The sequence below is a fragment of the Chiloscyllium plagiosum genome, chromosome 39, assembly GCF_004010195.1.
Source record: "Chiloscyllium plagiosum isolate BGI_BamShark_2017 chromosome 39, ASM401019v2, whole genome shotgun sequence".
Taxonomy (NCBI): domain Eukaryota; kingdom Metazoa; phylum Chordata; class Chondrichthyes; order Orectolobiformes; family Hemiscylliidae; genus Chiloscyllium; species Chiloscyllium plagiosum.
The window spans coordinates 14,240,643-14,267,144 of record NC_057748.1 but is presented as its reverse complement, the minus strand read 5'-3'; the positions used below and the strand labels follow the sequence as shown (position 1 = coordinate 14,267,144).

The window sequence follows — 26,502 nt, the reverse complement described above, 5'->3', positions numbered from 1 at the left end:
CCCCTTTGGTCCCTTTTAAATCTTTCCCCTCGCACCTTAAATTCTGTGCCCTCTAGTTTTGGACTCCCCTACCACAGGGAAAAGACTTTGTCTATTTATCCTATCCATGCCCCTCATGATTTTATAAACCTCTATAAGGTCATCCCTCAGCCTCCGATGCTCCAGGGAAAACAGCCCCAGCCTATTCAGTCTCTCCCTATAGCTCAAATCCTCCAACCCTGGCAACATCCTTGTAAATCTTTTCTGAACTCTTTCAAGTTTCACAACATCCTTCCGATAGCAGGGAGACCAAAATTGCACACAGTATTCCGAAAGTGGCCTAACCAATGTCTGTACAGCTGCAACATGACCTCTCAACCCCTATACCCAATGCTCTGCCCAGTAAAGGAAAGCATACCAAACACCACCTTCACTATCTCATCTACCTGTGACCCTACTTTCAAGGAGCTATGAACCTGCACTCCAAGGTCTCTTTGTTCAGCAACAATCCCAGAAACAGTCCAAACAAGATATTTCTGTTTGAGAGGCGAGGCTGAAGGCAAATTGTAGGCTGACCCTGCATTAAAAAGGTTCCAACAACTGTCGATGATCCTTTTATAGGAACGGCATTATTAAGCTGGAGAGGTTCAGGAGAGATTTACCAGGATGGTGAGTTATGACGAAAGGCTGGGACTTTTTTGACTGGATTGCTAGAGGTTGAGAGGTGACCTTACGGAAGTTTGTAAAATATTGTGGGGTATAGATAGAGTTAATGGCTGTTGTCCTTTCCTAGGATGGGGGATTTTGAGACTAGGGGGCATATTTTAAGGTGAGGGGAGAGAGATTTAAAAAAAGACACACGGAGAAATTTTTTTAAAATAGAGGATGGTTCATGTGGAATGAACTTTCTGAGGAAGTGGTGGATGTGGGTACAATTACAACATTCATAAGACATTTGGATAAGTGCAAAAATAGGAAATGTTTAGAGGGATGTGGGCCATGAACAGGCAGGTGGGACTAGTTTAGTTTGGGATTATGTTTGGTATGGACTGGTTGGACCAGAGGGTCTGTTTCTGTGCTGTATGACTCTATGACTCTATATGGCAATACTGGGAAGAGAACAAAGAACAAAGAAACTTTACAGCCCAGGAACAGACCCTTTGACCCTTCAAGCCTGAGCCAATCAAAATGTACTATCTAAACCTGCCGGTCAATTCCTAAGCATCTGTATCCCTCTACTCCTCACCTACTCATGCATCTGTCCAGATGCATCTTAAATTAATCTACCGTGTCTGTTTCTACCACCTCTGCTGACAACACGTTCTAAACGCCCACCACCCTCTGTGTGATTAAACTGATAGCAGAGATTTTAATTAGGCCAGTTCCTGTGAATTGGTTCTGGCAAGTCTGGAAGAATAAAAACCTTTTTGCTTTCTATAATCAGAAGCCATATGAAAGACCAAAGAGTAGCAAGAGCAAGGCAAGCAGCTAGAATGACTGTTGATTATGAACAGATCTGTAACACCTTTTCTGTCACCCCCACAGAAATTTGAGAGAGGTTCTTGATTAGTAATGGGATCAAAGGTTATAGGGAGAAGGCATATCTACCATGATCAAATGGCAGAGCAGACTCAATGGGCTGAATGTCCTAATTCTGCTGCTATGTTTTATGGTCTAAAAAGTGGGAAATGAATGAAAGGCATTTGGTATGCTTGCCTTTAATGGTCAGTGCATTCAGTCTAGAAATTGAGATGTCATGTTGCGGCCTGTACAGGACATTGGTTTGGCCACTTCTGAAATACTACATTCAATTCTGGCCTCCCTGCTATAGAAAGGTTTTTGTTAAATTGAAAGGGTTCAGAAAACATTTACAAGGATGTTGCCAGGGTTGGAGGTTTGAGCTACAGGGAGAGGCTGAACAGGCTGGGGCTGTTTTCCCTGGAGCGTCGGAGGCTGAGAGGTTCCCTTATGGAGGTTTATAAAATCATGAGGAGCATAGATAGGATAGACAAAGTCTTTATTCCCAGGGTTAGGAAATCCAAAATTAGAGGGTATAGGATTAAGGTGAGAGGGGAAAGATTTAAAAGGAATCTAAGGGATTATGTTTTCACACAGAGGGTAGTATGGGTATGGAATGAGCTGCCAGAGGAAGTGGTGGAGGCTGGTACAGTTACAACATTTTAAAGGCATCTGGATGGGTATATGAATAGGAAGGGTTTAGAGGGATATGGGCCAATTGCTGGCAAATGGGACTAAATTGGGTTAGGATATATTTTCGGCATGGACAAGTTGGATCAAAGGGTCTGGTTCTGTGCTTTCTTCCACTTGGTTCGGTGGTTCAGTGGTTAGCACTACTGTCTCACAGTGCCAGAGTCCCAGGTTCAATTCCCACCTTGGGTGACTCTCTCTGTGTAGAGTTTGCACATTCTCTGCTTGGGTTTCCTCCCACAATCCATAGATCAGGTGAATTGGCCATGCTAAATTGCCCATAGTGTTAGGTGCACTAGTCAGAGGTGGATGGGTTACTTTTTGGAGGGTTGGTATGGACTTGTTGGGCTGAAGGGCCTGTTTCCATACTATAGGGACTCTATAAAGGCAGGTAGCCATGATAGGACTTGGACGGTAGGTAATGTCCCAGGAATTCCTCCCTATATGAAGAAGCAAACTGCTGAGGGTGGAGGTGAAGATCGTAAGTATAAATGTTTCTATTGGAATAAGTTGGGCCCATGTGTGTTTGGAATTCTGGAAGTTGTCAGGTGGACCCCGGGGACTAATAGGACTTAGTAAAAATGAGTTGGACAAGAGAACAAAGAGAGCTAATCCCATGGACCAGGTTGTAGCCCTATGTAAAGGCCAAAGTTGAATTCTGTCCTAAGTGAAAGTAGGTGCGAGGTATGCAGGATTTTTGTCAAAAAAGCTGGTGACTCCTTTTACTTCTGGTGAGGCAGCCAAACCTGAGATATACAGGGGAACACACATCACTTTCACTGGAGAAAAGAATTGATTTTCCCTTCCATGGAGCTGAAGTATTAACAAGTGGGGTTGTTTGGGAACGTAATCTCCATGATATAAAGTATAATTAGAATGTGATTTGTTATCGGAGAAGTAATTGTCAGAGAGGTAAAAACAGTATGTGCTGAGGCAGTGGATTTTTTTCTGGGTAATGATTTTACAAGACTAAAGAATATTTGCTCCAGTGATAATTACAGACTACTCGCAAGGGATCCAAGAAACAGAACAGTTGCAAAAACAATCTCCTGGTATCTGTCCTTTGTGTGTGATAACCAGTGCGATGGTTAAAACAGTTCATCCACAAGGATGATAGGGCACTGGAAACTCCCCTGAAAGATGAAGATAATTCAGGTGGACTGTTTAGTGATGATGACTGTAATTGCAGCACAGAAAGCGGATCCTGAACTACGTAAAGTGGCCCCATCCTCTCATAATGAGGTAGAGTCCAAAGGTTTTCTGGAGTGCTATTAAGAATGGAGTCCTGATGAGGAAATGGAGACCTGCCTCATATACCCACAGATGAAGAAGGATCATAGAGTCATAGAGACGTACAACCCGTCCATGCCGACCAGATATCCCAACCCAATTTAGACCCACCTGCCAGCACCCAACCCATATCCCTCCAAACCTTTCACATTCATATACCCATCCAGATGCCTCTTAAATGCAGTTGTACCAGCCTCCACCACATCCTCTGGCAGCTCATTCCATACACATACCATCTTCTGTGTGAAAATGTTGCCCCTTAGGTCTCTTTCATATCTTTTCCCTCTCACCCTAAACTATGCCCTCTAGCTTGGGACTCCCTCACCCCAAGGAAAAGACTTTGTCTATTGACTCTATCCATTCCCTTCATGATTTTATAAACCTCTATAAGGTCACCCCTCAGCCTCCAACATTCCAGGGAAAACAGCCCTAGCCTATTCAGTCTCTCCCTATAGCTCAAATCCTCCAACCCTGGCAATATCCTTGTAAATCATTTCTGAACCCTTTTAAGTTTCACAAGATCCTTCCGATAGGAAGGAGACCAGAATTGCACGCAATATTTCAAAAGTGGCCTAACCAATGTCCTGTACAGCCGCAACATGACCTCCCAACTCCTTACTCAATACTCTGACCAATAAAGGAAAGCATACCAAAGACCTTCTCCACTATCCTACCTACCTGCAACTCTACTTTCAAGGAGCTATGAACCTGCACTCCAAGTTCTCTTTGTTCAGTAACACTCCCCAGGATCTTACCATTAAGTGTATAAGTCCTGCTAAGATTTGCTTTCCCAACATGCAGCACCTCACATTTATCTGAATTAATCTCCATCTGCACCTCCAGATCAGTTGTACATCAGAGAGTGGTACCACCCAGCTATCACAGGGATGTGTTGTAGGTAGCCCATGAGACTCCCATGGCAGAACTCATGGGGATTTGGAAAACTCAGACATCCATAAGCAGGTATTTTACCCAGCAAAACTTGCATAAAGCTGTGGGGCAGTTTTGTAAAATGTGTCGTACTTGTCAGGTTGTAGGTATATCTCATAATGTGATCAAACCAGCACCCTTAATTCCTCTGGCAGGGTTTTGAGGACCTATTCGGTCCTATATGATTGGATTGTGTAGGACCATAATCTAAAAAGAAAGCCAGAAATGAAATATACCTTTACCATTATGGATATGTCTGACTACTCCATTACCACAGGCTACTCCCTTTCGAACAATCAAAGCAACAGAACTAGTGGGAAAAAAACAATTTCTCCCTCCTAATGGAAGTACAGTTTGATCAAAGATCAAACATTTTCAAGGTATTAACAACTGTGGATTAACAATTGAAATTGATGGTGTACCATCTGCAGTGCCCTGGAGAGGTCTTACCAAATTCTCAAAATAATGATCAAAGCTGATTGTTATGAGCGTCCAAAGGATTGGGACAAAGGATTAGAATTTCTCTTATTTGCCACCAGAGATTCTTCAAATGAATCTACTGGCTTCAGGCCATTGAATTCGTTTATGGCCATGAAATAAGATGTCCATCAAAAATGATCAGAGAAAAATTGTTAATGCAGAAAAATGATTCTTCAGTGTCAGAGTATGTGAGACACTTTTTCAGTCATAGAGTCATACAGCGCAGAAACAGACCCTTCGGCCCAACTCGTCCATGCCAACCAAATTTCCCAAACTAAACTAGTCCCATTAGTCTGTGTTTAGCCCATATCGCTCTAAACCTTTCCTATCCGTATACCTGTCCAAATGTCTTTGAAATGTTGTAACTGTACCTGCATCTACCACTTATTCTGGCAGCTCATTCCACACATTCACCACCCTCTGTGTGGAAAAGATGCCCCTCATTTCTTTTTAAAATCTTTCTCCTCACCTTAAAAACATGCCCCCTTGTTTTCAACTCCTCTACCCTTTGGTATTCACCTTATCCATGCCTCTCATGATTTTATAAACCTCAATAAGGTCACCCCTCAACCTCCTACGCTCCAGGGAAAAAGTCCCAGCCTATCCAGCCTCTACTTATAACTCAAACCCTCCAGTCCTGGCAACTCCCTGGTAAATCTCCCCTGACCCCTCTTCTCGGTGATCCCTACAAAGTAATTAAAAGCGTTGGTCAGGTAACATATTTAGTTGAGAAGCAAAAACAGAGATTGCTGGAAAAGCTCAGCAGCCCTGGCAGCATCTGGGGAGAGAGAATTCAGAGTTAACGTTTTGGGTCCTCTAAGAAAGGGTCACTTGACTTAACTCTGATTTCTCTCCACAGATGCTGCCAGACCCTGTGAGCTTTTCCAGTAATTTCCATCTTCAGTGATACTGCTTAGAGTAATAAAGGTCCACAGCATGAAAACAGGCCCTTCAGTCCAACTTGCCTATCCTGACCAGTTTCACAATTTAACCTGGTCCCACTTGGTCCACATCCCTCCATTACCTATCCCATCCATGTATCTACCCAAATGTTTCTTAAATGACAAAATTGTGTATCTCGCCTCCACCGTGTTCCAGACACTCACCACCCTCTGTGTGAAATAATTAATAATAATTAAGACTGGCACTATTGCCTGATGTCTATTTCAATGTCCCTGCTGTTGCCTCAGCTGAGATCGATGGGAGATCTGCATTCACATAGCACCTTCCGTGAACCCAAGGTAATCTAACGTGGTTAACAGTCAGAGGAGGACATTTGAAATGTTGCAACCAATTTGTGCGCTGCATGGTGCTGCAAATGATAATGATCAGAGGATCGGTTTTGGTTGCCTGATAAGCACTGGTCAGATATCACCCTGTGTAAACCTGTCAGCTCTTCATCAATATCCTGCCGTGAGAATTTTTATATCCACAGGAGGAGGCAGACTGGTTTAACATCTCACTTACAGGACAGCACTCTCAACAGTTAGCGAGGTCAAATTGTAAAAGTTTGACACACACAATAAGCAGGAATATACTGAGAGGGGTAGATGAAGTGAAGTATCTTGGCATGCACATGCCCAGGTCCCTAAAGGTAGCAGTAAGAGCCTTGGAGGCCGAGGGGTGACCTTACAAAGGTTTATAAAACCACGAGAGGCATGGATAGGATGAATAACCAAAGTCTTTTCTCCGGGATGGGGCAATCCAAAACAAGAGGACATGGGTTTATGGTGAGAGGGGAAAGATTTAAAAGGGACCCGAGGGGCAACTTTTTCACACAGAGGGTGGTGCGTGTATGGAATGAGCTGCCAGAGGAAGTGGTGAAGGCTGATAAAATAGCAACATTTAAAATGCATCTGGATGGGTATATGAATTGGAAGGGTTTATAGGGATATGGGCCACATGCTGGCAAATGGGACTAGATGAATTTTGAATATCTGGTCGGTATGGACGAGTTGGACCATGGGGTCTGTTTCCTTGCTGTAGATCTCCGTGACTTGATAAGGTTGTAAAGAAGGCGTAGAATTCTCTCCTACGTTGGTAGAATACAAAAGTAGGGATATAATGATGAAACTCTATAGGACACTGGTGAGGCCACAACTGGAGTTCTGATCAACACATTACAGGAAGAACATAACTGTTCTGGAAAAAGTGCAGAGAAGATTCACTAGAATGTAGCTGGAGCTGGAGATTTGTAGCTTTGAATAGAGATTGGAGGAGCTGGGATTGTTTTTCTAGGAACAGAGGAAGCTGAAGGGTGACATGGTTGGCGTATACAAAATTGTGAAGGGTAGAGAGAGAGTAGACAGGAGGAATCTGTTTCCCTTGAGAGACAGTTCAAAACCAGGGGTCACAGATTCAAGATAAGTGGCGAAAGGATTAGAGGGGACGTGAGTATAAATCTTTTTATGCAGACGGTGGTAAGTGTCTGGAATTTGCTGGCTGAGTTGGTGGTGGAGTCAGAGACCTAAACTCGTAAAAAGTACCTGCATCTGCACCTTAAATACTACAAGCTGCAGGGCTATGGGCCGTGTGCAGAACGATGAGATTAGAAAGGACATCTGGGTATTTTGTTTATATTCATTCAGTGCGTGGGCATTACTGCCTAGGACAGCATTTATTACCCATCCCTAGTTGCCCAGAGGACAGTTAAGAGTCAACGACATTGCTGTGGGTTTGGAGTCATATGTCAGCCAGACCAGGTAAAGATGGCAGATTCCTTTCCCTAAAGGGAACCAGATGGATTTTACCTCATTGTCATCATTAGACTCTTATTTACAGATTTTTATTGAGTTCAAATTCCACTATCTGCTGAGGCAGGATTTGAATCCAGGTCCCCAGAATGTCTGGATTAATAGCCTGGGGATAATCCCATTAGGCCATTGGGTCAGCATGGACAAGATGGCCCGAATGGTGTATCATTCCTATGGTTGTAATGCAGCATTCTCCCAGTGATGCAGAGCGTGTGTCAGCCTTGATTTTATACTTCAGCCTTTCAAGCAGGACTTGAATTTTCTAAGACAGGGGCAAGAGTCTAATCCCTGAGCCTTTAAATCTCATGGATGTGGGTGTTGCTGGCCAGCCCAGCATTTATTGCCTATCCCTCGTTCCCCTTCAGACGGTGGTAGCAAACTGCCCTCTGCTGCACTCTCTGACAAACAAATAGAATTCAAATAAACCGAAAGGAAAGTAACGTGGGTTACTTTTAATGTCAATTCATTGAGGAGGGGCAGGAGAGGTCAATCCTACATTGTCATTCCCCTATGGCCTGCTGTCTGAACTGTTGCTCACAGCAGCGTCCTGGACAATAACTCCAGGACAATTCTGGAGGTCACTATGTGTCTATGTGTGACTGAGTATGTCGCATGAAACTATTCAACATTGTAATTGGAAGCCAATGAAAAAAGGCAGTTGCTCATCCACTGGTGTGCCGTGACAGCCACACACGCATCACCCCCCGGGAGATGGACAAATGGACAGGAAATCACAGTAGCAAACAGAGAAATAAATAGCTAGGTGTTAACAAACAAACTCTGGTGAACCACGAGCACCTAGCTGCAACGACAGATCTGCAGTGTGTAAATTTGTTTTCCCAACCGCAGAGTGTGAACTGAGTTGAATTTTTTTTTTTTGTTGCTTGGAGTGTGCAACCACAGAACGTACAATCATCTCTGATAAACCAAAACCCTGTTCTGTACCAACTGACTAATAACTCTCAGCTTCGAGTCAATCCAATGGGTCTGAGTATTTGTACTTGCTTATCCCATCAGAGGACATCTGGTTCTCTCACTTCTTCAAATAATTAAAACACGTATCAAAATGACTTGCATTTATGTAGCACCTTTGACACAGTAAAAAGTCTTATGGTGCTACACAGGAATGTTATTAGACACATCAGTAGACTGGCGATCAAAAGCTGTGTTGAAAAGGGAGTCATAGAGCTGTACAGCACAGAAACAGACCCTTCGGTCCAACTCGTCCACGCCGACCATATATCCGAAACGAATCTAATTTCATTTGTCAGTACTGACCCATATCCCTCTAAACCCTTCCTATTCATATACCCATGCAGATGCCTTTTAAATGTTGTAATTGTACCAGCTTCCACCATTTCCTCTGGCAGCTCATTCTATACGCGCAGCACCCTCTGTGTGAAAAAGCTCCCCCTTCGGTCCATTTTAAATCTTTCCCCTCTCACCTTAAAACCTATGCCCTCTATTTTGGACTTCCCCATCCTTGGGGGGAAAGACCTTAATTACTTACCCTATCCTTGCCCCTTGTGATTTTTATAAATCTTGTTAGGGTCATCCCTCAGCCTCTGGTGCTAATGAGAAAGGAAGGGAGAGAGGTAGGAGATTTGGGGGAAGGGTTGCCAATGCTATTTGGGCCCAAGCAGCTAAAGTATGACCACCAGCAGTGCAGTGATGTGAAGTGGAGAGGGCACTCAGTACGGTGTATGTCTTCCCAAGCAGCACTAACATGCTGCTATTACAATGATTCAGCTCTACCTCGAGAATTTAACCTGTCTGATTAATGTTCTGAATCCAATGCAAAGCTGAAAAGGGAGTTTTCTTTCTTATTAAGAGCGTCCATCTCACCGATGAGGGTTTAGACCCATTCCCATCCAACAACCTGACTTGAAAACCTTGCGCACGCTTTGGCTGCCATGACACATTGCCCTGCTGCCACTCTCTGACAATCCACAAGATTGTAAATGAAATATCCTTCAGCATTCTGAAAGAAAAACGCCCTCTTTCCCATTGCTACCGACTCCTTTAAAAAATGCCAGGATCTTTTCCAAAAATAAATTAGCCTTTGCACGGACTGTGCACTGTTTGTGCACTAGGTTTACGGTGAAATCGGTCCGGTAGGCTTTGTGATTTCTCATAAGCAGGTGGGGATAAAGCACCACCTTACAGAAGTTTCAGTAACAGAAATAATTATTAGTTCCTATTTATTCCTGCCCTGTTAAATACCAAACGTGGCTTACAACCACAATCGAAAGCGATCCTAAATGTTTGAGTTCGGCATTCTGCACCATCTTCGTCACAGAATGACAGAATTCTTACAGTATAGAAGGAGGCCATTTGACCCATCATGCCTGTACTAGTTCTATTCCTGAGTGCCAATCTCCTGCCTTATGCCCACATCCCTGCCCACCGGTACTACCCAAATTACTATCCCAAACCATCTTAAATGACTCAATTGAATTTGCCTCCATCACATTTCTAATCAATGCATTCCATCCTCTAAATATTGCTGTGTGAAGTAAAGTTGTTTTTGGATCTCCCTTGCCTAGTTTGCATCTCAGTTTAAAGTGTCTGAATAAAGTTGAGAGCCTCCATTCCAGGTTAGTTTTTGCTGACAGAGAGCTGATAGGGGTCGAAGTGGTGTCAATGATTATCGGCCCGCACCGTGCCACATTGGCCCTGTTGGTAAACAGTTTCGCCTTTTTCTGTTGCACAAGAAACAGTTTTTGCAACCTCGAGCGAGCTACACAAGAAAGAGATCGCAGGCTGATTTTTATGAAAGGATGCGTTGAGTACAGAGAATCAAGCCCCCGCATTGTGTATCAAACAGATGCGATCCTGCCATGGTGTCTCAGAGAGCTTCTAAATGTGTAACATCGCTGTTGCAAACAGAACTGCACAGAAAGCCTCTGCCCTCATGGATTACATGATAACACACTGCTATGTGAAGCTTTGACTCTGTGCTTTGTTCCTTCCCAATTGCGATGCAGCAAGCCAATTGAGACACTTTTAGGTTTGAGGGGTAACCAAGCAGCCTTGTGTGGTTAGCTTGTGGAGCAATGGTAGGGTCTCTACCTCTGAGCCAGGATACACGGATCCAAGTCCCACCTGTGCAGTTGCGTTTTTGCAGTGGTTAATTAGAAGATGTATTTTACTTAAAAATAAACTATGACAGAAAACAAACATTGCTGGAGACCTTGAAATCCCGAGGGGCATGGGTAGGGTGGATAGACTGGGTCTTTTCCCCTGGTAGGGGAGTCCAAAATAGAGGACATAGGCTTAAGGTGAGAGGGGAATGATATAAAATACATTAAAGGGGCAATGTTTTCACACAGAGGGTGGTGAGTGTATGGAATGAGTTGACAGAGGAGGAGGTGGAGGCTGGTACAATTACAGCATGTAAAAGGCATCTGGATGGGTATATGCATAGGAAGAGTTTAGAGGGATATGGGCCAAACTCTGGCAAATGGGACTAGATTTATTTAGGTTATCTGGTCAGCATGGATGAGTTGGACCGAAGGGTCTGTTTATGTGCTGTGCATCTCTAGATTCTACGACTCAATGACTCTACGAGATCAGAACGGGTCAGGCAGCATCTATGGAGAGACAGCAAGCTCAGGTTTTGAGTCTATCAAGCTAATGATGAGTCACCTGGACTCGAACCGTTAGCTTGCTCTCTCTCCATGGATGCTGCCTGACCAGACTGGACACCTCCTAGCAGAGCGCTTTAGGGAACATCTCCGGGACGCCCGCACCAATCAACCACACCGCCCTGTAGCCCAACATTTCAACTCCTCCTCCCACTCTGCCAAGGACATGGCGGTCCTGGGCCTCCTTCACCGCCGCTCCCTCACCACCAGACGCCTGGAGGAAGAAACCCCCACCCTCCTCTAGCTTATCTCTCCATGCTTCAGGCTCACTGCCTTTATTCCTGATGAAGGGCTTTTGCCCGAAACGTCGATTTTGCTGCTCCTCGGATGCTGCCTGAACTGCTGTGCTCTTCCAGCAACACTGATCCAGAATCCACTGTGATCTCCAACATTTATTGTTTTCAGTACAGATTCCAACAGTTGCTGTAATTTGCTCCTACACTGTTATATGGCAATAGGCTTTTGCGTTCTTTCAGGTTTTTTTGCTTATCGAGGAGGAGTATTAGTGCATCAGCACAGAAATAAAGTTCTGTGGATGCTGCAAATCTGAAATGGAGCTAGTCGTCAGCAGGTCAGGCAGCATCTGGGGAGAGGGAAACAGAGAGTCTGTGTGTAGTCACGGAACTAACCTCAGATGTTGTATCACCATAGGCAGCTTGTCTTATTAGTCATTTCTGCACGAACTCCCAGAAAGTTACAGAATTGAAACAATATTCAAACGTCACAAAACGTAAGTGAAATCAAACCTCACTAAAACCGAGAAGCAGCAGGGAACCAATGACAGAAGTAAAACCAAAATAGCAATTCTCAACAGCAATGTGACCTCGACACTACTTCTATTCCATGGTTAGACTGGAGGTTATCTTACTGCACCGTCAATAAATTATTTTCCAAAACTATTATTTGCTTACGAAAAGTGTGGCGAGCGAATGGGACAGTGGGATTATACAAAGACGTTCTGAAAATAATGTGTGGCTGCTGTAAAGTTAAAATACACCCACGTATATCTGAACTGCCTACACCCCTGAATACAGAATATTAAAGGCTGCTCTAAATAAGGTTTTGAAGATGATTAAAGGATTCAGCAGGGTTGACCATAAGAAATAAGAACAGAAGTAGGTCATTCGGCCCCTCGAGCCTGCACCATCATTCAATAGGCTGATCCAACTGTCCTCATGTCCACTTTCCTGCCCTTTCCCCAAAATCTTGATTCCCCGACTGATCAAGAATCGATCTCAGCCTTAAATATCCATGAGGGCTTTGCCCCCACAGCTCTCTGTGGGAAGGTGTCCCAAAGACTCACAACCCTCTGAGAGAAGAAATACCTCCTCATCTCAGTCTGAAATGGGCGTCCCTTTATTCTGAGACTGTGCCTCCTGGTCCTAGATTCTCCCATGAGGGGAAAAAAAATCCTCTCATCCTGATAGGCCCTTTCAGAATCCTATATAATTCAATGTGATCACCTCTCTTTCTTCTAAACTCCGGTGAGTGGAGTCTCAACCTGTTTAGCCTTTGCTCATTTGACAATCCCTCTATACTAGAGACCGGTGGACTAATTGGGCTTTTTTTCCATACTGTAGGGAATCTAATCATATAATCATTATGGCCAAAAGGGGTGGCAGGGTGGCTCAGTGGTTAGCACTGCTGCCTCACAGCACCAGGGGCCCTGGTTCGATTCCTGCCTCGGGTGACTGTCTGTGTGGAGTTTGCACACTCTCCCTATGTCCTTGTGGGTTTCCTCCCACAGTCCAAAGATGTGCAGGTTAGGTGAATTGGCCACGAATAGGTGTGTTAGTTGGGGTAAATATAGGCTAGGGGAATGGGTCTGGGTGGGTTACTCTTTGGAGGGTGGGTGTGGATTAGTTGGGCTGAAGGGCCTGTTTCTATACTGTAGGGAATCTGATCATCCTAGTGAATCTTCTCTGAACTGCCTTCAATTAAATGATATCCTTCTTTAAATAAAGGGACCAAAACTGCTCACAGTCCTCCAGATGTGTTTCCACCAGTATGGTTTGAGTAAGACTTCCCTACTCTTATATTCCAACTCCCTTGAAATAAGAGGCAACATTCCATTTGCCATTCTGATTACCTGCTGCACCCCCGGCACTAGCTTTCTGTGTTTTGTGCACAAGTTCCCACAAGTTTGTGTTGCTGCTGTCACCCATTGAATCTGTCTGTTTTTTAATTGACACAAGCCTTCAACTCAAACACAGTATGAGGGGAGACTGAAACACCAGGACTTGTCTCCTCAAGTGCCGAGGACATGGCTTTAGGGTGAGAGAGGAAAGATTTGAAAGGGATCAAAGGGGCAAAGTTTTCATGCAGAGAATGGCGTGTGAATGGAATGAGCTGCCAGAGGAAGCAGAGGAGGCTGATACAATTACAACATTTAAAATGGTACATGAATAGGAAGGGTTTAGAAGGATATGGGCCAAATGCCGGCAAATGGGACTAGATGAATTAGGATATCTGATCAGCATGGACGAGTTGGACTGTTTCAGTGTTGTACGTCTTTATAACCTTATGACTCGCAATGAGGAACATGGAAAGTATGCTGAGCTTGTTTTGTATCTGGTTTGGAAAAGTAGGAGAAAGTCAGGACTGCAGATGCTGGAGATCAGAAGGTTGCTGGGGAAACAATAGGTGGATGAAGGTGGTGAGTTATTAAAGGGAAAGGAAATGGAGACTACCAGAGAAATGCACAGATTTATTAGAAATGGGTCAGAATGGTTGGGGATCCATATCAGGAAAATATTGACAGCCTGTTTCTTGCCTCTCTTGATAAAAGAAGATAGGGTGGGAGGGTGGGACTCACCAAGTAGAGATATTTTAAAATGATTTTTGATCAAGCACATACAGACAGAATGCTTCCTCATGTGGGTAAGGTCATCAATACTGGGATAATCACTGGGAAATCCAATGGCGAATTCAGAAGTGAATTTGCAGCTCAGCAGATCAGACCAGGTTAGAATGTGGGACCCATTAAAGCATACAGTAAAGATGCAGTCCACTGGAGGCCAAACAGCTGAAGGGAAAGGATAATGACAGTGATACTTTTAGATAAGGATAAAAGGAAGGGAGAGATTGAGAGGAGCATGCAGTGGTTGGGCCGAATGACCTGTTTCGGGGCCGTTTCTAACTGAGCAAAGTGCATCTGCAAAGTCAGGTGTTGCATCGAGTGTAAAAACTGCTTTTCATGCCTGCAAAACTTGGTTTCACTCTGACAGCCTTCCCGAAACCGGGAGCAATATATATTTGAACACAATTTATCATCCTTTTACTTTTCATTGTTTGATTAGTGGCACGACATCCTCTATCACTGAACCTGTGCTTAAGTTGGACCTACCTCTGGTTTGCAGTGTATGGGGTTAATTTAAAAAAGATGTAGCCACGCTGTTTTGAAGTGAGTAGGTAGCAAAGTCGAGACACTGGTTGTGTCTGGCGCTCTTCTGTGCTACATATGAACCTAGAATAGAGAGGACAAGAGATGAAAGACTGTATCTGTCATATAGGGTAAGCTGATAAAAATACTTAATCTTATCTGATACCTCCGTATTGAAGTGTTGGTTCGTGTCGAGACGGATAACAAAGATTGATAGCGCCAAATACACTCATAAACTGGAAGGTTTATTCTTTCGGAAAAAGTGAGGTCTGCAGATGCTGGAGATCAGAGCTGAAAAATGTGTTGCTGGAAAAGCGCAGCAGGTCAGGCAGCATCCAGGGAGCAGGAGAATCGACGTTTCGGGCATAAGCCCTTCTTCAGAAAATCCTTCATTTCCTGAAGAAGGGCTCATGCCCGAAACGTCGAGTCTCCTGCTCCTTGGATGCTGCCTGACCTGCCGCGCTTTTCCAGCAACACATTTCTCAGTTTTATTCTCTGTCAATTTTGACATGAATACTTCCCTTTAAACAAATCGAAGAGTAATTCACATTGCTTGCGTTGAATTATTGCACAAAGGTATCATCACACAGCACAGCAGTATATGGAGAGGGCATATAGATATTTAGGAGTCTATCACACTGGCTGTCCACTTGGGGTCACGCGTGGCCCAGACCAGATACCGTCTTTCAACATTTCTGATCCAGAGGGATTTTGTATGTCAGACGGTTTTATGTAACATTATTCACTTCACATTCCAGAGTTGTGGAGTCATACAGCACAGAAACAGACCCTTCGGTCCAACTTGACTGTGTCTCAGTCTGACCCAGTCCCATTTGCCAGCATTTGGCCCATATTCCTTTAAACATTTCCAGATGCCTATTAAATGTTGCATTTGTACCAGCCTCCACCACTTCCTCTGGCAGCTCATTCTATACACGCACTACCCTCTGCGTGAAAACGTTACCCCTCAGGTCCTTTTTAAATCTTTCCCCTCTCACCTCTCACCCTTGGAAAAAGACTTTGTACTTACACTATCCATGCCCGCCATGATTTTTTAAATCTCTGTAACGTCATCCCTCAGCCTATGCTGCCTGGAAAAAGGACCCAGCCTATTCAGCCTCTCTCTATAACTCAAACTCTTGAGTCCCAGCAACATCCTTGTAAATCTTTTCTGCACCCTCTCAAGTTTAACAACATTCTTCCTGAGATGACCAGAATTGAACGCAGTATTCCAAAAGTGGCCTCACCAATGTCCTGTACAGCTGTAACTTGACGTCCCAACTTGACCAATAAAGGCAAAAGTGCCAAACGCCTTATTCACTCTCTAAGGAGCCTGCAACCCTAGATCTCTTTGTCTGGCAACACTGCCCTAGGGCCCTACCATTAACTGTATAAGTTATCAATTGAATTTGACTTCCACTTCCTGCCATAGCAGGACTTGAACCCATATTCCTGGAGTGTAGGCTGGGATCTGAATTATTAACTAAGTGATGTTACCACTACTGCACAATCTCCCTCAAACTGAATATGACTATGACAGTTTAGTTGAGATCTAGAAACAAGGACTTAGAAAGTTTGGCTGGGCCTATACTCTTTGGTGTTTAGAAGAATGAGAGGTGATCTTGTTGAAAGATCTGAGATCCCGAGGGGACTTTGAGAGGATGTTTGCTCTTCTGGGAGAGATGAGAACAAGGAGAGACACTGTAAGATTAAGAAGTCTCACTTTTGAGATGGATTTTTTCCCTTTCTCTCAGTTATACACTCAGACACCTGTGTCACCTCCGAAGGGTGGGGGCGGGACAGTGAACAAACCACTTAGGACCCCAGTTTGGTGTCCTCATGGTTTGCCAGCCAACGTCAAGGAAGCTCTGGGGCATCAGATTGACAGGGTTGGTGGCCATTGGCCTCAGGGTTAGGATGAGAGGTTTTATTGTGGCCGGAATGGTTGACCAGCTGTACATAAACCTGTAAATTCTCATAATAGCTATCTGCACAGCAACAGATGCAACTGATTTCAAGGTAACCCAGTGCCATATGTGGATGCTAAAATATTTGCTTTCTTTTTTCAAGATCTTGTCAACATGACAAACAAGGAAAGAGTGGATCATTTTATTTAAGAGATTCAGGCTACAGTTAAATACTTCTACTTTTAAACGTACCACAGAATTATTATGGTGCAGTTGGAGGCCATTCGCCCCATCATATCTGAACCGGTTCTATCCTCGAGTGCCAATCTCCTGCTTTTTCCCCATATCCCTAGACAGCATTTCTATCCAAATAATCATCCAAAGCTCTCTTCGATTGAACCTGCCTCCACCACATTTCCAGACAGTGCATTCCATGCCCCAACTCTTTGTTATCAATTCACTCGTGGGGTGTGGGCATCGCTGGCTGGGCCAGCATTTATTGTCCATCCCTACTTGCCCCTTGAGAAGGTGGCAGCTACTTGTGGCTTTGAAGACCTCAATCAGATCTCCCTCTCCGCCTTCTTCTCTCTGAGAAGATCTTCTTTAATCATTCTTCTCTGTGAGAAGAACAATCCGACCATCTTTAGTCGATCTTCAGAGATGACATTTCTCCATCCTGGAATCGATCTTGCAAATGGCTCCTGCTCTCTCTCTTATGCATTCACATCTTTTGTATAATGCAATGCTCACAACAGAAGATAATAGTCCATCCGAGCTCCATCAAGGGTACTGAATGGGCTCACAAACTCTTGGCATTCGCTTGTACCTGTGATTTTGTTTTTGCCGCTGTTTACCTATTATTTACTTACCTCTGCTACTTAATTCTTAGATCTGCGTGTATTGCTCGCAAGACAAAGCTTTTCACTGTGCCTCGGTACACGTGACAATAAATTCAATTCAATGCAAACAAAAAATTCAATTCATGAATCTCAAGTTAATAGTTTTGATCCCCACAAGGGTATTTATCTCAGTGGAGGAGCTGCTTTCAATGAACCGTGGGAGTTGAGTGCTCTGTCGTCAGGTTTGCCCTGCCCCCCCCCCCCCCCCCAAATCCTGTGACTAATCAGTGACCACAGCCTCCAGTCTGTGGTAGCAGAAGCACTGGGAGTAATAATGGACAGAGCAGGAGAGAGAAATCGCCTTTATTTAGCACCTTTGGTACCATGAAGCCCCCCCACAGCCAACAAGGCAGGCTCTGCATCGTATCGGAGGTGAGAAATTTGCAGCCCAAGTCTACGCACAGCAAGATCCCACCGGCAATTCGATTAGCGTCCTCTACAAACCCAGGTGAGGGAGGGGATGAATTAGCCAGGGACCCCTTCCATTCTGCCTCTCCTGCCTGAGTTGGTGCAAGAGAGGCCTGTCCACACCAACATCTCCTGAGCGAGAAAGATGACCACTCGAACGTGCACAAGGCTGCAGGCTTGTAGTTAGCAGTAAAAATAGAACGCGTGGTCACGGAGATTGTGCAAGCACATTACAAAAAGAATAGCACAAAAGGTCACCTACCCACAGCAGAGGTGGAAATGTCAATACAAACACCAACCTTCACCAATATTCACGTTTGATAAAGTCCGTTTCTGCTCAGTAAAATGTTCCACAACACTATGGCAGAATCTTCGAGTCTAAAACACATCAGCTGCCACAGCTTTGCCCACTGCTGTGATATTCTGAACTGGCACATGGTTTCTCATGTGTTAACCCTTCCCCAGCCCAGTATCTCATCCCAAGTGACCACTCTTCACAGTATCAGCTGCTGGAGTCGCAGCCTTGCCTCTGAGTGGCAGAGATCGTGAGTTCACTGTGCAGTTCATGTAACTCGAACCTGGTTCTGAGATGGCAGTAGAGGGCACTTTACCTTTAGAACCTCATTGGACGCTCAATGATAGAAACTTTATTCACAATTCTCGTTGTGTTTGATGCACATCGGTTCTCGTTTAAGTCTCGAATCCAAGATGGCAGCGGAGTAGGATGCTTCAGCCGGAGCTCATCCACCCCCTCCGTCCCTTTTCTTTTTTCTTTTCTTTCTCTCTCTCATTTTATTTTTCCTCTTCTGTCTTTTTCCAGAGTGGGAATGGTGACCAGCAGCCTGGTGTGGAGCAGGTGCCATGGCCAGGAATGAAGATGGCTACTGATTAGAACCGGTGGCATCCAGTCAGGCTATGAGGAAGTCCCTAACGTCTATCGTTTTAACTTTATTTCTCATTTTGCAAACATATACTTATACTCTGTATATCTGCAATGTAGCGTAACCGTTTCTCTTTCTGTCTTTTCTCTATATTTCGTACTGAGGTACTTTGTACCCAAGATGGCGTCATGTGTTGGTAACATTGTGCACTTTTCACTGCACTCCTGTTCTTTCGTAACTTGAGTACACGTGACAATAAACCTAATTCTAAATTCTAACTTGGATCTGGTTGGACACAGCTTAAACCAGCCGTATTTACAAAGTATGATACTGCTTTTTGAATGGTATATTAAATCGGGGACCTGTCACGTCAATGTGAAAAGAAAAGATCTCCTGGTGGTATTTCTGAAAAAGAGCAATGGGAATTCTCTCTGGGATGCTGGGTAGCATTTGTCCCTCAATCAACAGCACAACAAGAGACAACCAAATAGAAAACCGCTGGAAATCCAAACCAGAAAATTGCTGGAGAAACTCAGCAGTTCTGGTAGCATCTGTGGTGAGAGAATAGAGTTGACGTTTGCCCTCTGAAGAATCCTAATTCTCAATTGGCTGGCGTTTCGAGTGGTCATTTAAATGCTTCACAAATGTTGTAATGGCTCCCCCTTTTAGGGAGGGAGTTTGAGATACAGAGCTGAAAATGTGTTGCTGGAAAAGCGCAGCAGGTCAGGCAGCATCCAAGGATTCAGGAGAATCGACGTTTCGGGCATGAGCCCTTCTTCAGTTTGAGATACACACCACCTTCTGGATGGAAGAATTTCCCTTTAAATCCCCCTTCAAGCTCCTGGCCCATACCTTAAATCTGCGCCCTCAAACCTTCTGCTGAGGAGGGAACTTTAATTCTAGCGACCCCTCATGATTCTGTGGATCTCGATCTTCTCTGCTCCCAAGAAAGCAGCCCTAGTTCAGTTCATTGCTGAAATGCTCCAGCATTGTTACCTGCACAGAATGAGGGCATTCAGCCCATCATGTCTGCACCAGCTCTCTGAATGAGCAATTCCCCGAGTGACAGTCCCCTGCCTTCTCCTTGCAACTCTTGGAAACATAGAAGATAAGGACAGGAGTAGACCATTCAGCCCTTCGAGCCTGATCCCTTTGTGAAACAAAAAAAAAATGCAACAACCTCAGCTCTGAATGTTTCAGCTGAAACACCACCTCAGCTGGGGGCAAGGACTCCTCGCATTTACTACACATGGCCGTGACGCAATCCAACATGCTCTGGGAAAGGGAAGGTTTGTTCCCTTGCATACGATCTTTCATTATTAGATTTCCTACAGTGCAGAAACAGGGCCTTCGCTCCAACAAGTCCACACCACCCCTCAGAAGAATAATCCTTCCAGACCCATTTCCCTCTGACTAATGCACCTAACATTATGGGCAATTTCCCATGGCCAATCCACCTGACCGGCACATCTTTGGATTGTGGGAGGAAACCGGAGCACCCGGAGGGAACCCGCACAGACACGGGGAGAATGTGCCAACTCCACACAGACAGTCGCCCAAGGCTGGAATCGAACCTGGATCCCTGGTGCTGTGAGGCAGCAGTGTTAACCACTGAGCCACCGTGCCACCATTTTGACTCTGGTAACCTCGCTCAAGTGAAAGGTGCCACACCCCACTCCCCACTAGGACTGAATAGAGCTTCTTGCACTGGGGCATGCTTTTGATCCTTACCCCCACCCAGACGGTGAAGAGGCTGCATCATCCGCCAGACCTGGAAGTGGTAGTAGGATACATACGTGTGATATATATACCACTTTCTGGATGGAAGAATTTCCTTTTAAATCCCCCTTCAAGCTCCTGGCCCTTACCTTAAATCTGCGCCCTCAAACCTTCTGCTAAGGAGGGAACTTTAATTCTAGCCTTATATTAATAGCTATTTCACAGACACAAATGGTGGGAAGGGGCTGTCAGAGCTTTAGAGATCATTGGGCTGTCTAGTCCTCTTTGAGAACCCCATACGAAGAACGCCTCATCTTCTATCTTGGGACCCTCCAACCAGACGGGATCAACATCGATTTCATCAGTTTCCTCCTCTCCCCTCCCCCCACCTTTTCCCAGACCCAACCCTCCAACTCGGCACCACCCTCTTGAACTGTCTTACCTGTCCATGTCCCTTCCCAGCTATCCACTCCACCCTCCTCACCGATCTATCACCACCACCCCCACCTTCATCTACCTATTGCATTCCCGGCTACCTTTCCCCCAAGCCCCATCCCCCTCCCATTTATCTCTCAGCCCCCTTTGCCCGCGCATCCCCCACATATGCCCAAAATGTCAACTCCCCTGCTCCTCGGATGCTGCCTGACTGGCTGTGCTTTTCCAGCACCACCCTTTTTGACCCTGATCTCCAGCATCTGCAGTCCTCCCTTTCTCCCATATGAAAAGCCTCGCAGCAGGATAATAAATTATGCAGATGGGCATTGAAGGTGGAAGTGAAGCAGAAGGAAGTGTGGGCTGCAGATGCTGAAGATCAGACTGGTAAAGCACAGCAGGTCAGACAGCATCCGAGGAGCAGGAGAATCGATGTTCCTGATGAAGGTCTTATGCCCGAAACGTGGATTCTCCTGTTCCTCGGGTGCTGCCTGACCTGGTGGAATTGTAGCCCCAAGCTTTCCTTGTGAGTCAGGAGCGGAGCCTCCTGGTAAATGAAAGCAGAGAGCAGGTGAAGGTCACTTCCTTGTAATGTATTGAGTTATCGTGATCATAAATATGTGGCCTGACTTATTCCGAGAAGTGGATTCGACTTGCAAACAGAATTTAATGAATACCGGGAAAGAGAGGGAGATTGATAGCGAATCTCTTCCTAAGAGTCAGTAGCAACACAATGGGCTCAAAGACCTCATTCTAAGCTGTGGGAATCTATGTTTAGTAATTTTGCATTCTCAGGCGAAAGATACATAGCATCTGGCCTTTCGTATCGATGCTGGATGAGCTTATGATGAATACTGATGCATGACAAGGTTTGCAACTATTTGTAAATACTGGAAAATAATAAATCAGGGAAGACTTCATTGCTCAGGCCTTTGAGTATAGGAGTTGGGACGTCATATTGAGGTTGTACAGGACATTGGCGAGGCCTCTTCTGCAGTACTGTGTCCAGTTCTGGTCTCCCTGTTATACGAAGGATATTATTAAGCTGGAGAGATTTACCAGGAGGTTGCTGGGCAAGGAGGATTTAAGCTATAAGGAGAATTGGGATTTTTTTTCACTGGAGCATAGGGAGTTGAAGGGTGACCTTGTAGAGGGTTATAAAATCATGAGGGATATAGATAAGGTGAACGGCAGCTGTCTGTTCCCTGTGGGAGTGGATTACAAGACGAGGTGGTAGATTTATAAGGTGAGAGGAGAAAGATTTTAAAAAGATATGAGGGTCAACCTTTTTAGAGTGGTTCATGTGTGGACTGAACTTCCAGACGAAGCAATGGATGCAGGTACAGTTACAATGTTTAAATAACATTTGGATAAGTAAATGAACAAGAAATGTGTGGAGGGATATGGACCAGGAGCAGGCAGGTGCGATTAGTTTAGTCTGGGATGTTGGCCGGCATGGACTGGTTGGACCGAAGGGTCTGTTTCCGTGCTGGATGACTCTATTAGATGAACATAAATGATGAAAGTTGTAATGAGTATTTGGTTTCTATAATGGAAAGAACCATGCTTTAAGTTTGAATGGCAATTTTATATTATGTGTTAAAAAGGGAAGTATGTAGTTTTGGTTTTATTTTAGATTTGATCAAGAATGCCGCTGGGGTGTCTGAAGTTTATTAATTGTGCATTTTCAGTTGGAGTTTATAGCTTTCAGGTTTGCCTTGAGGTGATCCATTCAGTATTTTAGAAACATGGGCTGAAGAGAAAGGAGACTACTGTTGCCTAGCAACAAGATGCCCCATGGAATCTCTACAGTGTGGAAGCAGGCCATTCAGCCCATCAAGATTATACCGGTCTCCTCGAAAAGCATCCCACCCAAATCCGTGTACTTCCCATGGCAAATCCACCTGGTTACTCTCTCTCAGCCTTAAATGTCCACAATGACTCTGCCCCCACAGTTCCAAAGACTGACAGCTCTCTGAGAGAAGAAATTCCTCCTCACCTCAGTCTTAACTGGGTGCCTCTTTACTCTGAGACTGTGCCCTTTGGTCCTAGACTCTTCCATGACGGGAAACATCCTCTCAGCATTGACCCTTTAAGAACCCTGCATGTTTCAATGAGATCACCTCTCATGCTTCTAAACTCCAGTGAGTAGAGTCCCAGTCTGCTTAAGCTTTGCTCATAAGACAATCCCTCCATGCCAGGGATCCTCCAAGTGAACCTTCTCTGAATTGCCTTCAATGAAATGATATCTTTCTTTAAACAAGGTGTCCAAACTGCTCACAGTACACAAGATGTGGTCTCACCAGCCCCTTGCGGTTAGACTTCCCTTCTCTTATACTCAAACCCTCTTTGAAATGAAGGCCAACATCCCATTTGCCTTCCTGATTACCTGCTGCACCTTGTGTACTAGTTTTCTGTGTTTCAGATACTAGCCCCCCATGTGCCTTTTTAGATTAGATTAGATTACTTACAGTGTGGAAACAGGCCCTTCGGCCCAACAAGTCCACACCAACCCGCCGAAGTGCAACCCACCCATACCCCTACATTTACCCCTTTAACCTAACACTACGGGCAATTTAGTATGGCCAATTCACCTGACCCTGCACATCTTTGGACTGTGGGAGGAAAACGGAGCACCCGGAGGAAACCCACGCAAACACGGGGAGAATGTGCAAACTCCACACAGTCAGCCGCCTTTGTGTTATAGCATTCTGCAGCTTTCCTCCATTTAAATCACAAATCCCTACAGTGTGGGAATAGACCATTTGGTCCATTAAGTTCACACTGACCCTCTGAAGGACATCCCAACACCATCTCCCCCCCCCCCCCCCCCTCCCCCACCGGCCGTATGTGAAAGTGAGGACTGCAGGTGCTGGAGATTAGAGTCAAGAGTGTGGTGCTGGAAAAGGTCAGGCAGCACCCGAGGAGCAGGAGAAGTGATGTTTCAGGCAAAAGCCCTTCATCAGGGATGCTGCCCGACCTGCTGTGCTTTTCCAGCACCATACTCTTGATTCCAGCCTATAACTCCCATGCCTAATCCACCTACGCTGCACACCTTTGGACTGTGGGAGGAAACCCACACAGACAAGAGGATAATTGGCAATTTCCATGTACCAAGGAATCAAACCCAGGTCCCTGGGTGCTGTGAGGCAGCAGTGCTAACCACTGAGCCTTTGGGCTGCCCCAACGCACCATGATGGAATGATTCTGTTCTTTTGTGTTCCCTTCCAAATGAACAATGTCACATTTTCCCACATTATATTCAACTTCTTCACTCACTTGCTTAACCTATCAATATCTCTCCATAAACTATATCCCTCTCATAACCTGCTTTTCCACCTGTCTGAAAATTTGACTGTAGCACATTTGCTCCAAACGTAATATCAGACCTCCTTAAAACTCACCTCCTTGACCAAGCTTCTGGTCATCTGCCCATATCGTTGTCTTAACATGGCTAGATATCTAACTTCGTCATCAGCCTGTGAAGTGTGTTGGGATATTTTAACATGTTAGGGGTGCTTCACAAATTTAAATTGCCGTCGCAATTGTTCACGGATTGAGACAATTCTCGCACTTTATTTTCTCGCTTATGACCTGACGCCTGCACGCCAGTTTAAATCTGTTTCCCGTCACCTTAATGCTTCATCTGAATTGAGAGCCGCCTAAGGCACAGATGTGACTCTGCCTTATTGGCAATTGTTCACTTCAGATGGCGAATGCTTCACAATTCATAGTGACCTCCAGGTGAGACAAAAGAGGCAGAAATTGGTTGCGACAGAACGCCGCGAAAGGAAGTGGCAAATTTCGTTTGAATTATTGCACAATTTCCACAAAGAAAAGTGATCTGATTGTTTGTTTAACCTGATTGTCGGGTGCAGTGTGTTGAATTATTTTGCAACTCAACCCGCTATTTGTTCTTAAATATCGAGATTAGGACTGCAACACGGCTCATCAGAGAATGCAAGATCAGGCAGCACTGGTATAAGCCAGTCTGGTGGCTCAGGGGGTTTACCTGGTTCATCATGGAGACAGAATAGGACAACTGTAGGCATGATAAGCCTCCAGTCTGTTCTACTGGGTTCAGACCAAGCGTCTGGACCTTAAGACAGGAATCATACAATCCCGACAGTGTGGAAGCAGGTCATCGAGTCCAAACCAACTCTCCAAAGGCCATCTCAATCTGACCCACCCCATCCCTACATTTCCTATGGCCAACCCACCTAGCCTGCACATCCCTGGACACTAGGGGGCAATTTAGCACAGCCAGTCCATCCTAACCTGCACACCTCTGGAAACCCACACAGACATAGGGAGAAGGTGCAAACTCCGCACAGGCAGTCACCCGAGGCTGGAATCAAACCCGGCTCTCTGGTGCTGCAAAGCAGCAGTGCTAACCTCCGAGCCTCCGTGCCACCCTATGATACAGGTAGACCAAAGATAGAACTATCCAGAAGGTCAGGCAGTCATGGGAGTAGCAATCCTATTGGCTCTCAGGACGGGAGGGCTGGAGGGCTTAAAAATCTCCTAACTCAACCCCAGGCATAGAGAACTGAGGCTGGGTTTGAAACTACCTGCCTTGCAACAGATCTGTTTGTGCCCGCTCTCACTGCGCCTGATCCCATCTTGTGACCAACCAGCACCACCTTCCCAGAAGTACAGATTGTGACACAAAGAGGATCATTGATCCTTAGCAGGTCTAGCCCTGCCCTTGAATCACAAGGTTCAGGTTCGAGTCCCATCCCCGGGCATGATGGTCAGGAAAGGTGCATTGAGAAAATGGCCAAAGTGGTTGAGTGTCAACTTTCAACACCCGCCAATGGCACATGGTAAGAGTGGGAGAGATTCCTGGCCAGCCGTGTGGTAGAAAGGTTCTCTGGCCTCAATGACCACAGCCCCAGAGCACATACATGTTATCACAGCAATGTGGGCTCCCTGCGTAACATACCACTGTCATTAACGCACAGAAATGTGGAGAAAAAAAGACTCACCAAAAGGTCTCATCAACCGGTCTAATCCAATCTGTGAAATAAATTAAACAAGCTTCTGTTAATCGCTAAATGACCCAGGTTAAATTCTATCATTGCATTACTGGTGATCGTTATAATTTGGGACTCTAATTTCATTCAAATACCAGAGCATGAGAGCAAAATACTACTGCTGCGAGTAAACACTGTGTACAGATTTGGTGTCCTTCCTTGACAAAGGATGTACTGACACTGGGGTGGGGGGGGTGCAGAGGAGGTTCACTCAATTGATTCCAGAGTTGAAGGGGTTGACATATGAGGAGAGGCTGAGTAGATTGGGATTATATTAATTGGAATTTAGAACATTGAGGGGGGGGGGTTTCTTATTGAAACATATAAGATAATGAAGGGAATAGATAACATAGAAGCAGGGAGGTTGTTTCCACTGGTGGGTGAAACTAGAACTGGGGCATAGCCTCAAAATAAGGGGGGAGCAGATTTCGGACTGAGTTCAGGAGGAACTTCTTCACCCAGAGGGTTGTGAATCTGTGGAATTCCCTGCCCAGTTGAGGCTGCCTCGTTGAATGTCTTTCAGGCAAAGAAGATAGATTTTTGAAGAGTAA

At 45.1% G+C, this 26,502-nt stretch overlaps 1 protein-coding gene across 4 annotated transcripts in view; it reads right to left on the bottom strand.

Annotated features, from left to right (window-relative positions):
* LOC122542254 (interleukin-2 receptor subunit beta-like) overlaps positions 1-26,502 on the bottom strand; it is a 113,171-nt gene that overhangs the window by 62,041 nt on the left and 24,628 nt on the right. Inside the window, exons 2-4 of one of the 4 annotated variants that reach the window (XM_043679798.1) lie at positions 25,904-25,934; positions 24,320-24,394; positions 14,634-14,753 (exon numbers count right to left, since the gene is read on the bottom strand). The gene's annotated coding sequence lies outside the window, so the exon portion shown is untranslated. Of the gene's footprint in view, positions 1-14,633; positions 14,754-18,145; positions 19,099-24,319; positions 24,395-25,903; positions 25,935-26,502 lie in introns of those variants that run through there. The other 3 variants (XM_043679797.1, XM_043679800.1, XM_043679799.1) reach the window with 3 other exon arrangements.